General features: G+C 45.6%; 1 pseudogene; it reads right to left on the reverse strand.

Annotated features, from left to right (window-relative positions):
* Positions 1-379: 379 nt before the first annotated feature.
* LOC132585523 (U1 spliceosomal RNA) lies at positions 380-552 on the reverse strand (annotated as a pseudogene).
* Between the last annotated feature and the right edge of the window lie 12,252 nt (positions 553-12,804).

A 12,804-nucleotide genomic window follows, 5' to 3' on the forward strand; every position in this document is an offset into this window, starting at 1 on the left:
CAAACACATGCAGAAAAGGAAAAAAAATCCCATCAAAATGATAGCGACAAAAATGCAAATATGTAAGAGCCCTCATTCCCTCAATTGCAACCAAACTCTCCACCACCACCACCCCAAGGTGAGATTTGCAGTCATGGTGCTCACAGTGCTGAGAAACAACCAGGGGTGGAATTCCAGCAGGAGCTCCTTTGCATATTAGGTCACACCATCCCTGATGTAGCCAATCCTCCAAGAGCTTACAAAAAAAGAGCCTTGTAAGCTCTTGGAGGATTGACTACATCAGGGAGGTGTATATTAGGCCAATCCTCCAGGACCTTACAAGGCTCTTTTTTGTAAGCACTTGGAGGACTGGCTACATCAGGGGTGTGTGGCCTAATATGCAAAGCAGCTCCTGCTAGAATTCCACCCCTGGAAACAACAAAGCCTTCTGTCGAGTTGGGTTTCCCATATTTGGGGAAATCGCAGAGGTCAGCACACCCGGAGTGCAATGGATGAGCCTCACTCTGGGTAAACCTTCTTCGTGATCAGGGTGTCTCCCCTGCCAGCACATATACTAAAACTGGGAAAACCTTCTGTTCTTTAAGCTGCATTGGCAGCCTTCCTCTTCACAAAGTTTCTCCTCTCCGCATCATTTCCTACTAGGAGCCGATAAGCTAAAAGGCGTTTCAAAGCCGAACACCAGAGTTCCACCTGCCCATCTTGTACTTCTCCATTAAGAACTGGCTGAGGACATTATGTTCCATCTGAAATGATGGCAAAACCATTTAAGCTGAGCTAACCTTTACAGAAAACCCTTATCAACGCAGCTCTGTGTTTTTTCCTGTTTTAAAAACACATTCTCGGTAGACATTTAAAATAACTTTCTTTCCTGCTCAACCTGGTGCCAAGCACTTTAAAAAAAAAAAGCACGTTTAAAACAAAGGCTTGTTAAAAAAAGAAACGCACCATCATGCTTGAGAGACTTTAAACCAGAGGTGGCCCCACTTACTTAACATAAGAGTCACATAGAATAAATGTCAGATAAACGCCACTGAGGATGTTCTCCGCAGCTGAGAACGAAACGTCTGGAAGGAAAACTTTCTCCAGTAGAACACGGCACTTGAGCCCGAAGGACTCTACAAACCCTAATGATGATGCCAGCCGTGAAAACCTGAAATCTTTGATAAATGTCAGATGTTTTGAGAGCCACACAACATGAACATCAGATGTTTGAGAGAAGGAAGGGAGGAAATAGATGGGGAGAGTGAGGTGAAAAGAAAGCAACTTTAACTTTAAATGCATTCTCCAAGCCCCACCCCCCATGTTGGCTGACTTGGCTTCGAGGAGTGCTTTAAGGAGATAAATGCCTTCTCCAAGCGGGGCAGTGGGGCTTCAAGAGCCACACAATATGTGTGAAAGAGCCACAGTGTGGCCACCCCTGCTTTAAACAGTACAGAGGAACATGTCCCAAATATTCACCCATACGTGCAGCAGCATGCTTGTCTTACTGAGCAAAATGAACTGGAAAAACAAAAGGCTTCTTTTTTCAAACGGACACTTCTTCGTTATCAGGACATCTTGCTCAAAGATTCTATTCACTTAGAAAATTTTTAAGACCCTCGAGTTGTGTTAAATAAGAATCTCCTTTCCTGCCAAGATGTCCTTCCTTGGCATCGGGCTACAATTCCCAGCAACAGAAAGAACAAGCCCTAAGGAACTTCTGCTGCGCATCACTGAAATGAGTGAGAACAGCACAACACCGTGAGGCCTGATCCGCCTGCAAATGGAGTGCAAAAGGGATTTGGCCAGCTCTGCCCCTACCTCTGAAAAGCCATTGTGGGTATGGTATTGGAGCACTAGTCAAGTTAGGGCAATCTACAGAAACCAGCATGCTTTCACACACAATAAATAATGCACTTTCAACACACTTTGCAACTGAATTTTCCTATGCGAAATGCACGTGAGTCTGCAGAGGCATTGAGAAAAGCAGCAGCAGTACATAAGAACATAAGAGAAGCCATGTTGGATCAGGCCAAGGGCCCATCCAGTCCAACACTCTGTGTCACACAGTGGCCAAAAAAGGCAGGTGCCATCAGGAGGTCCATCAGTGGGACCAGGACACTAGAAGCCCTCCCACTGTGCCCCCCCACAAGCACCAAGAATACAGAACATCACTGCCCTAGACAGAGAGTTCCATCAATACGCTGTGGCTAATAGCCATATAGTAGTAGTAGTATTTGTATCCCATCCTTCAGTTGGAGTCTGAGAGCAGCTTACAATCTCCTTCCCTTCCCTTCCCCTCCCCGCAGCAGACACCCTGTGAGGTAGGTGGGGCTGAGAGAGCTCTCCCAGAATTGCTCTTGAGAAAACAGCTCTGAGAGGACAGTGGCTGACCCAGGGTCACCCAGCTGGCTGCATGCGGAGGAGTGGAGAATCAAACCCAGTTCTCCAGATTAGAGTCTGCCATTTAACCACTATACAGCTGCCCAAAAGAAGTGAAATGGGCTCTGTGCTGTTCATCTAATTCCATGAAAACAAAGGAACCAGGACTGGTCTAGAATCTGGCAGCCTGATCGCTGTGGGGGGCTAGCCACCGGGAATATACGTTGCCCATCTTGAAACAACTACATTGGCTGCCAGTCAGTTTCCAAGTTCAATTCAGAGTGCTGGTGGTTATGACCTTTGCAACCTGGGACCCACATATTTGAAGGTAGGGTTGCCAAGTCCAATTCAAAAAATATCTGGGGACTTTGGGAGTGGAGCCAGGAGCAAGGGTGTGACAAGCATAACTGAGTTCTGGCCATCACATTTAAAGGGACCGCACGCCTTTTTAAATGCCTTCCTTCCACAGGAAATAATGGATAGGGGCGCCTTCTTTAGGGGCTCATAAAATTGGACCCCCTGGTTCAATCTTTTTGAAACTAGGGGAGTGTTTTGGGGAGAGGCACTGGATGCTATGCTGCAAATTTGGTGCCTCTACCTCAAAAACAGCCCCTCCCCCCAGAGCCTAAGATACCTGCGGATCAATTCTCCGTTCTTTTCTATGGGAATAAGTCTTCAAAATGAATAACAGAGTTCCCAGTAGACATTTCCCTCCCCTCCCCCCACTTTCTGATGACTCTGAAGCAGGGGGAGGGCCTCTAAACTGCGGGATCCCCTGCCCCCACCTGGGGATTGACAACTCTACACTAAATACTTGCTTCTGGGCTCCAAGCCCCCTGTGAGAATTTTGCTGAACTCTAAGAATTGACAAACTTTCTAATATTTCTCCCCACAAAAAAAGAAAAGAAAAGAACCCAAACAGATGGAAATCTTCATCATGCCACTGTGGACACAAAGGAGAAAGTAATTCAAAAAGTATGATAGGGAGGAAGGTTTTCTTATGACAATTATAATTCAAGAAAGATTTTAAGGTAGATGCTGAGCTGATGTAATTTAGTACACCGTCTGGTGATGGCAGGGGTGTGTGACATATGCAAATGAGATATGCAAATGAGTTGTGCTAATAAGCTCCAGCACCTCTTTTTCTATGAAATGATCCTTGGGTCATTCTGTATTTCTGGAAAGCAAGATCTTACGAATGCAAATAATTATGAGTTCTGTGAAAGGCTCCTGGAGCCATTTGGAATACCAGAGTCGGTTTGACGCCTGCCAGCTTGTTCATAACTGTCTTGCTGCCAAGTGGAGGCCAGTTCAATTCATAAATTCAGCTGTGAATCAAATGGGTTGTGGCGACGATCAAGATACTTTTTTGGCTCTTCTGCACAAATCCGGGTTACCAGTTGTACGTAACAAGCTGCTGCAACAGTTTGTTAGTGTATTGAAGATGAGCAAATGATGAAAGATTTATGTTTCCTGGGACTGAAAGGTGAAGCAGCACATGACATATTGTGGTCTGAGACTGGATCTCTTTGTTTTTAAAATGTTAACAACAGCAAAGTAATAACTGGACTTGAAATTAGCCATGAAAGTAAAAGACATTTGCTCCTTGGGAGGACAGCTATGGCGAACCTGGGCAGTATAATAAAAAGTAGAGACATCACCCCGCCAACAAAAGTCTGTATAGTCAAAGCGATGGTATTCCCAGTAGTAATGTATGGCTGAGAGAGCTGGAGCATAAGGAAGGCCGAGCGCAGAAGAATAGATGCTTTCGAGCTGTGGTGCTGGAGAAGACTCTTGAGAGTCCCTTGGACTGCAAGAAGATCAAATCTGTCAGTCCTAAGGGAAATCAACCCAGACTGTTCCCTGGAAAGTCAGATGCAGAAGCTGAAGCTCAAATACTTTGGCCACCAAATGAGAAGGGAGCATTCACTGGAGAAGATCCTGATGCTAGGAAAGAAAGAAGGCAAAAGAAGAAGGGGACGGCAAAAGATGAGATGGCTGGACAGCGTTACTGATGTAACAAATACAAATTTGAGCAGACTTTGGAGGATGGTGGAAGACAGGAGGGCCTGGCGTGACTTTGTCCATAGGGCTGCAAAGAGTCAGACTCGACTGTGCGACTGAACCACAATAACTGGACTATAGCCATAGTGGCTGGGAAGACACTACTTTCTCCAGAGTTCCAGTTTTATATACCCCCAACCTTTCTAGAGCTGTAGCCTGGATGAAGCTCAAGGCAATTAAGATTGCCAGGAAAAACATCAACAACCTCAGATATGCAGATGATACCACTCTAATGGCAGAAAGTGAAGAGGATCTAAAGAACTTCTTGTTGAGGGTGAAAGAGGAGCGCGCACAAGTAGGCTTGAAACTCAACATCAAAAAAACTAAGATCATGGCATCTGGCCCTATCACTCCTTGCCAAATAGAAGGGGAAGACATGGAAGTAATGACAGACTTCACATTCCTAGGATCCAAGATCACTGCAGATGGTGACTGTAGTCATGAAATTAAAAGACGCTTGCTCCTTGGGAGGACAGCTATAGCAAACCTAGCCAGTATAATAAAAAGTAGAGACATCACCCTGCCAGCAAAAGTACGTATAGTCAAAGCAATGGTATTCCCAGTAGTAATGTATGGCTGTGAGAGCTGGACCATAAGGAAGGCTGAGCACAGAAGAATAGATGCTTTCGAGCTGTGGTGCTGGAGAAGACTCTTGTGGTGCTGGAGAAGACTCATTCTCACACTATCTGTGGGCAATGCTTAACAGATTCACACCCTCTTGAACTCTCTTCAAAGTTCTGTACAACTTTCTCTGCTTGTTGACTAGGAGCCCCATAGTGCAGAGTGGTAAAGCTGCAGGACTGCAATCCAAGCTTTGCTCACGACCTGAGTTCAATCCTGGCAGAAGCTGGGTTCAGGTAACCGGCTCAAGGTTGACTCAGCCGTCCATCCTTCCGGGGTTGGTAAAATGAGTACCCACAAGTACAGGTCAGGGGAATTTTTGTGAAATAATTATATAACTCACAAGCATGCATGTTGATTATCTGAAAATGCCTCCAAGGGGTCAGTCTGTATGTGTTTTTTCATGGCTTGTAAAACTTTTTTTTTGTAGCAGGAACTCCTTTGCACATTAGGCCACACACCCCAGATGAAGCCAATCCTCCAAGAGCTTACAGGGCTCTGCCGACGGGGCCTACAGCACGAGTGTCAAACGGAGCCCAGGGGCCTATCAGGCCCCTGAGCAACTGGCTATCATCTGCTTCCCTCTCCTTCTCTCTTGCTTCCTTCTGCATCACAGCTTGCTTTGCCAGGCTTGCTCAACCCCGCAGCAAAACTACTGAGCTAAGCCTCTCTTCCTTCTATTGGCTGAGGCTCCCTCCCCCCGGTCCCCTGGGAAAGGAAGGAAGGAAAGAGCTACAGCTTCCTTAGACCATGGGAGAAATACAAAGAAAGCACCTATAACAAGTGGTAATGTTTTAAGCAAGTTTTATTTTAAGTTTGTTTCTTCTTCAATCATGTTTGTCTGTGTCCTTTAAAAAGTTCGCATCTCTGCTACCTAATTTTAAATAGGTGCACACATGGCCCGGCCCGACACAACCCAGCCCGGCCCAGCAAGGTCTCGTTTATGTCAGATTCGGCCCTCATAACAAATGAGTTCGACACCCCGGCCTACAGTAAGCTCCAGGGGGATTGGCTGCATCAGGGGGTGTGGCTTAATATGCAAAGGAGTCACTGTTACAAAAAAAAAAAGTACTGATGGCTTGCATCTGTGAATGAGGCTTTGCAAACCAAGCACTGCCAACTGGATTTCTGTTAACCCTTCCCTTGCCTCCAGCAGTGAAGAAGAAGAAGAAGAAGAAGATATTGGATTTATATCCCGCCCTCCACTCCGAAGAGTCTCAGAGCGGCTCACAATCTCCTTTACCTTCCTCCCCCACAACAGACACCCTGTGAGGTGGGTGGGGCTGGAGAGGGCTCTCACAGCAGCTGCCCTTTCAAGGACAACCTCTGCCAGGGCTATGGCTGACCCAAGGCCATGCTAGCAGGTGCAAGTGGAGGAGTGGGGAATCAAACCCGGTTCTCCCAGATAAGAGTCTGCACACTTAACCACTACACCAAACTGGCTCTCAATGTTCAATAGATTCATCCATTCGCAACAAAGCAACAAGTGATGAAAAAGTCACTCAAGTTCACCGAGCAACCCTTTCAAGCCACTCTGATTTGCAGAAGGTACAAACCAAGCTGCCAAAAACATGTCAGTTTGCTCGGTTAAAATGTGGCGAAAGGCTGAGATTCGCCCCCACCCCTGACGCTATTCATTCCCAGGTTACTGTGAAGTGGTAGTTGTGGCCATGATTTATGAGGACACCGCACACCGCATTAAGCACGTTACGCGCAGACCGCTCATTGTGTTTGCCTACCGTCGAGAGCAGCCAGACAGAGCATGACGGTGAGCCAAAAGTTTTAATCAGCGGCCAGAAGATATATCGTAGTCTACGATTTACCCACAATTAAAGTAAAGCCATAAAAACTAGGGTATATCTGTGTATGCGTTTGCTGTGACCATAACAATGAACCATGCAGAAAAAAAACAAAACTGAATGTGTGGTCTTCATAGAGGTACGGTGTATGTCACAAAAGAGATGCCTTTGGGAACTCATCAGGGAAGAGAAATATCCTCCCTCTTGCTGAGTACCCTCAATCCTCCCACTGCATGTTTTCTATCCCTCCCCCCCCCCCCCCAAACCGTCCTCTTAACGTTATTGGAGAAGTTGTTTGGATTTCTAGGCATAACACTGACACTGATCTTGCAAGATTTCAGTGGCTATTTTGTTATATGCAAGCACTGCTTCTCTATTGTTGTTTTTAATTCCACTGTTTTTAAAAAAAAAAAAAAACCCTTAGGGATTTTCTATGAATGGGGGTTTATAGAAATGTTCCCCATATCCTGACATGGCCCCATTTTGTGTTTTTTTTTCAGTCTGTACCTTTGGGTCCCTAATTAGGCATGTGCTATCTTTTCTGCTCCATTTGTAAGCTAGAAAACAACAACCACTGTGTACAAAACCCACCATAAAAATATATACAAAATAATTCTTAAAGTCTATATTAATTTCAAATAATACCAAATACACAATATATCAAAAAAGTTTCACAAAAGGAAAGGACCCACAGTATATCAATGTTCAGAGAATGTCCAGTCCTTCTCCCTTCTTGTTTAATCCTGTGTGGTATCCAAATTCCATATAAATCCTGGCTCCAAAGGTGATGTTCCCTTTACCCGCCCGTCAACTTGGGTCACGTTTCGCATACAATGCTTTCTCGAAGAGCCAATCTGCGCAATTTTTCTTTTTGACATCAACTAAGACCACTTAGTTGACCCACTAAGATCACGTCAAGAGCCCCGTGGCGCAGAGTGGTAAAGCTGCAGTACTGCAGTCGGAGCCCTCTGCTCACGACCGATCCCAGCAGAAGCTGGTTCAGTTAGCTGGCTCCAGGTTGACTCAGCCTTCCATCCTTCCGAGGTTGGTAAAATGAGTACCCAGCTTGCTGGGGGGAAAGTGTAGATGACTGGGGAAGGCAATGGCAAACAACCCCGTAAAAAGTCTGCCGTGAAAATGCTGTGAAAGCAACGTCACCCCAGAGTCGAAAATGACTGCTGCTTGCACAGGGACTACTTTTACTTTTTTTTTTTTAAGGCAACTTAATCAAATTTCCAATAGTCATCTGTTGTGCCATCTGCCAGGGCTTGAGACCTGCAAACTGGAGGTTAGTTTTTTCCTGTTTAGATGATTAAGAAATTGTCACTTAGAAAACAAGTTCTCTTTAAAGAGTGCAGATCACTGGGAAACCCTGCACCAGGTCCACTGGTTCGGCAAATGAAGAAAGTTCCCTGTGCCTCTGAAAAGTTTGCTTCTAAACTTTGGAAGTCCTTCTGAGATATGGTGGAGGCTGTGGCAAAAGGGGGTTTGTGTGTGTGCAAAAACTACCACTGTAAAACAGACAACTGCTCCCTCTAACAGACTAAGCAGCCTAATACAGCTCTGTTGTTTGATGGTACAACAGACAATTGCTTCACCTCTACTGAAAGTCTGGTGTAAGCTGAGCCCTAGTGGAGGCTCATGAAAGACCTGATTCCAACACAGTGCTGACAAGACTCAAGAACTAAGTAGGCAGCCGTGTTGCTAGGAAAGCGAACCGTCATTATATTGTCACTCATGCTACTCAGATCAAAGGTTTGCTCAATTTGTTAATTGTATTATTCTGTCATTGGATCTTATAAGAGCCCTGCGGTGCAGAGCGTTAAAGCTGCAGTACTGCAGTCCTAAGCTCTGCTCACACAACCTGAGTTCGATCCCCGACAGAAGCTGGGTTTTCAGGTAGCCGGCTTGAGGTTGACTCAGCCTTCCATCCTTCCGAGGTCGGTAAAATGAGTCCCCAGCTTGCTGGGGGGAAAGCGTAGAAGACTGGGGAAGGCAATGGCAAACCACCCCGTAAAAAGTCCGCCGTGAAAACATTGTGAAAGCAACGTCACCCCAGAGTCGGAAACGACTGGTGCTTGCACAGGGGACCTTTCCTTTTCCATTGGATCTTATATTTGTACCGTTTTACATTCTAAACTACTGCCTACCAGATAATTTTACTATTCTGTCACTGGATCTTAAATCTGTACCATTTTACATTCTGAGCCACTGCCTACCAGCTATACGTGGCTCTGCTCACTGTACCGGATTCCTCGTCTGATGAGGCGTGCTTAGAGCACACGAAAGCTTACGTTCTAAATAAAACTAAGTTGGTCTTAAAGGTGCAATTAACTTATTTTGTTCTAAGACTCAAGAACATTCCTGTCGAATTTTGCATACAGCCATCTTACACAACCCGGACTGCCACCAATGCAAAACAGCTACATGTGCCCAGAAATGCCAGAGATCCGTCGCCTACATGAATCTTGTACTAGCATGTGAAGATACCTGTTCTGCAAAGGCAGAAGTTCAAACAAAGCCAACACAGGGAAGTTCTTTCCCTGCCCTGACAGCGTTGGCTTTAAATCACAACCCACACAATTAGCTATGTTTCATCTTGCCATGTTAGAAGAAAAGCCGTGTCTCTGCTCTTCTCGAGTTAACTTCATTAGCAACAGGAAAATGATGATACAGATAATTAAGGGATTAAATTGCCTGCCGTTAACAGATGAAAAGGATTTATCTGTGGAAACAACACTTGCTAGGAAAGCGAACCATCATTATATTGTCACTCCTCCTCCAAAATCCATTAATTTTCCTCCTGCTGCGGCAAACCTCTGACGCCCCCCATACAGTTCGGGGAGGGGGGTCTTGTACCCCACAGGAGAATATTTTAAGGATGATCTTGGATAGCAACAGGAGGCAAGAAAACCCCATTTTGCTGCCCCAGAAATACCTCCCATCGGTGGAGACCCAAGCCAGCAATTTTTTTTTTCAAAGAGCAATCTTTTCTTAATTCCTTTTAATTAGCAATTGGTATCACAACAGGGCTCTGGCATGGGCTATCAATGCCCCGTAGACATCCCATTCTACTTCCTGCAGCCACCCACTCTGTCCCGTAGAGTGTTGTTGTAGTCTGGGCCACAAGCCACATGACCCAGCTACCTTCAGAATATCTCCCACTGGAATGTGGTAAACAGCAACGCCGATATTGCTTTCATGCGGTGACACAGAACGGAACGAGGGCCGAGCTGTATATTTGCTGGCTGATAGGCACAATGTGTTCTTTTTCCACAGGCAGCGATAAAGTCAATCTCAGCCCCCCCCCCCCAACCCCATGCTGAAAATGGACATCCTACATGGATGGCAGCCCGCATTCTGCAGTTACATAAAATGGTTCATAGAAACAATCCAAATAAACAACAAAACTTTTCTTGTCCTTCTTTTCTATTTTAAGAGTCAACAGGAAATAGGCAGCGTACCTGTCAAACTTGTGTGTTATGTGCTATCAGGTGGCTTCCAATTTATGGAGACCTTACGAATCGGTGACCTCCAGAACGCCTTATCATTGACAGACTTGCTCAGGTCTTATGAACTGAAGGCCGAGGAGTCATATACTGAGTCAATCCATCTTACGTTGATCTTCCTCTTTTTCTACTTTGTTCAACTTAGAATCATAGAATCACAGAGTTGGAAGGGACCTCCAGGGTCATCTAGTCCAGCCTCCTGCACAATGCAGGAAACTCACAAACACCTCCCCCTAACTTCACAGGATTCTCATTGCTGTCAGATGGCCATCTAGCCTCTGTATAAAAACCTCCAAGGAAGGAGAGTCTACCATCTCCTGAGGAAGCGTGTTCCACTAAGGAACTGCTCTAACAGTCAGGAAGTTCTTCCTAATGTTGAGCCGGAAACTCTTTTGATTTAATTTCAATCCACTGGGGTTCTGGTCCTCCCTTCTAGGGCCACAGAAAACAATTCCACAGCATCCTCTATATGACAGCCCTTCAAGTACTTGAAGATGGTGATCATATCACCTCTCAGCCGTCACCTCCCCAGGCTAAACATGCCCAGCTCCTTCAGCCTTTCTTCATAGGACTTCCCCTGGTGTTATTGTCTTTTTCAGTGACACCAAGCATCTGCAAAAGGCACATGGAGCATTTTCTTACAAATGAAATCAGCATACGCTGGGCTATTTATATCTGATAACCTTCCAAAGGACAGCAGTTGGGTGGAGGATGGCATATAGTAAACTGGTAAGCTTCAAGTGTGCAAAAAAACCAGTCCAACTTCACTATTTATTGACCGCTAAGTTAATATAAAAGGTAGTCCCCTGTGCAAGCACCAGTCATTCCTGACTCTGGGGTGATGTCACATCACAACGTTTTCACAGCAGACTTTGTACAGGGTGGTTTGCCATTGCCTTCCCCAGTCATCTACACTTTCCCCCCAGCAAGCTGCAGTACTGCAGTCCAAGCTTTGCTCATGACCTGAGTTTGATCCTGACGGAAGCTGGGTTCAGGTAGCCGGCTCCAGGTTGACTCAGCCTCCCATCCTTCCGAGGTCGGTAAAAGGAGTACCCAGCTTGCTGGGAGGAAAGTGTAGATGACTGGGGAAGGCAATGGCAAACCACCCCGTAAAAAGTCTGCCGTGAAAACATCGTGATGCGACGTCACCCCAGAGTCGGAAATGACTGGTGCTTGCACAGGGGACTACCTTTACCTTAAGTTCATACGTTAGTGCACGACAGCCAGATGGATGCAGTGGGTATTATTATTAGTTATTAGTAGTAGTTTATTTACATTCCACCCATTCCCCCATGGGGGCTCAGAGTGGAGTACCAGCAGGCCTGGGACCAGGGAGAACTCAGTACCAAACTCTTCTTTGACTACAAATAATGATTGATGTGATTAGTGTGATTAACCAACCAGGAACTTACTGGATGACCCAGGTCAAACTAACTTCCTTTATAGAGAGTTATTGTGAAAATAAAAGGGAACATACATATGCACTAGCCAGAGCTCCTTAAGATACTCTTTGTAGATCTGACACAGTCAAATGTAACTTTGACACAGTCAGACTTGGATTGAATAGGGACTTTGGATGGTTATCTCATTACCAGAAAGAACTGTCTTTCCCTTTCATATATTCCATTCAGGTATTCCATTCAGATTCAGCAAACAGAAGGAAGTGGTCGCACCCAGCCTCAATTGCTCATTCTACCCTTTTCATGACTTTTGCAACCTTTTCTACCTTTTTCATGACTTTTGCAACTGCTTTGTTCTTACATGGTACTGCAGTCTGAGCTCTCTGAGTTTGATCCCGGCAGAAGCTGGGTTCAGGTAGCCAGCTCAAGGTTGACTCAGCCTTCCAGCCTTCCGAGGGCGGTAAAATGCGTATCCAGCTTGCTGGAGGGAAATGTGTAGATGACTGGGGAAGCCAATGGCAAACCACCTCGTAAATAGTCTGCTGTGAAAACATCATGATGCGACATCAACCCAGAGTTGGAAACGACTGCTGTTTGCACACGGGACTACCCACTTCCTGCATCCTGGGGTTTTTTGGCCACTGTGTGATGGAGTGTTGGACTGGATGGGCCATTGGCCTGATTCAACATGGCTTCTCTCTTATGTTCTTCCCCCTCCCTTACCACCTATATATCTCTGGCCTGTTTTTACATACCCTCCATGCATCTGATGAAGAGAGCTGTGTTTTTTCAAAAGCTTCACTCATTCCTAAAGGGGGGGAGAGCTATTCATAGGAGGGTTCCCCTCCCCCTCCCAATTTTTTGAAATTTTTTGCAATGGAAATATTGAAAACAAATCCTCAGACTTAATACATTTTGACTTCATACATTCTGACTAAAACCTTGCCTTGAAAAGCACTTCACTCCTTTCAGTTAGAAACAAAAATCCAACGATGTGCTCAAGAAGATGGGAGGGTCCCTTTTTCTGTTTCCCCCCCTCCCCCCGGGCCT

The sequence above is a fragment of the Heteronotia binoei genome, chromosome 16 (assembly GCF_032191835.1).
Source record: "Heteronotia binoei isolate CCM8104 ecotype False Entrance Well chromosome 16, APGP_CSIRO_Hbin_v1, whole genome shotgun sequence".
NCBI classification, from domain to species: Eukaryota; Metazoa; Chordata; class Lepidosauria; order Squamata; family Gekkonidae; genus Heteronotia; species Heteronotia binoei.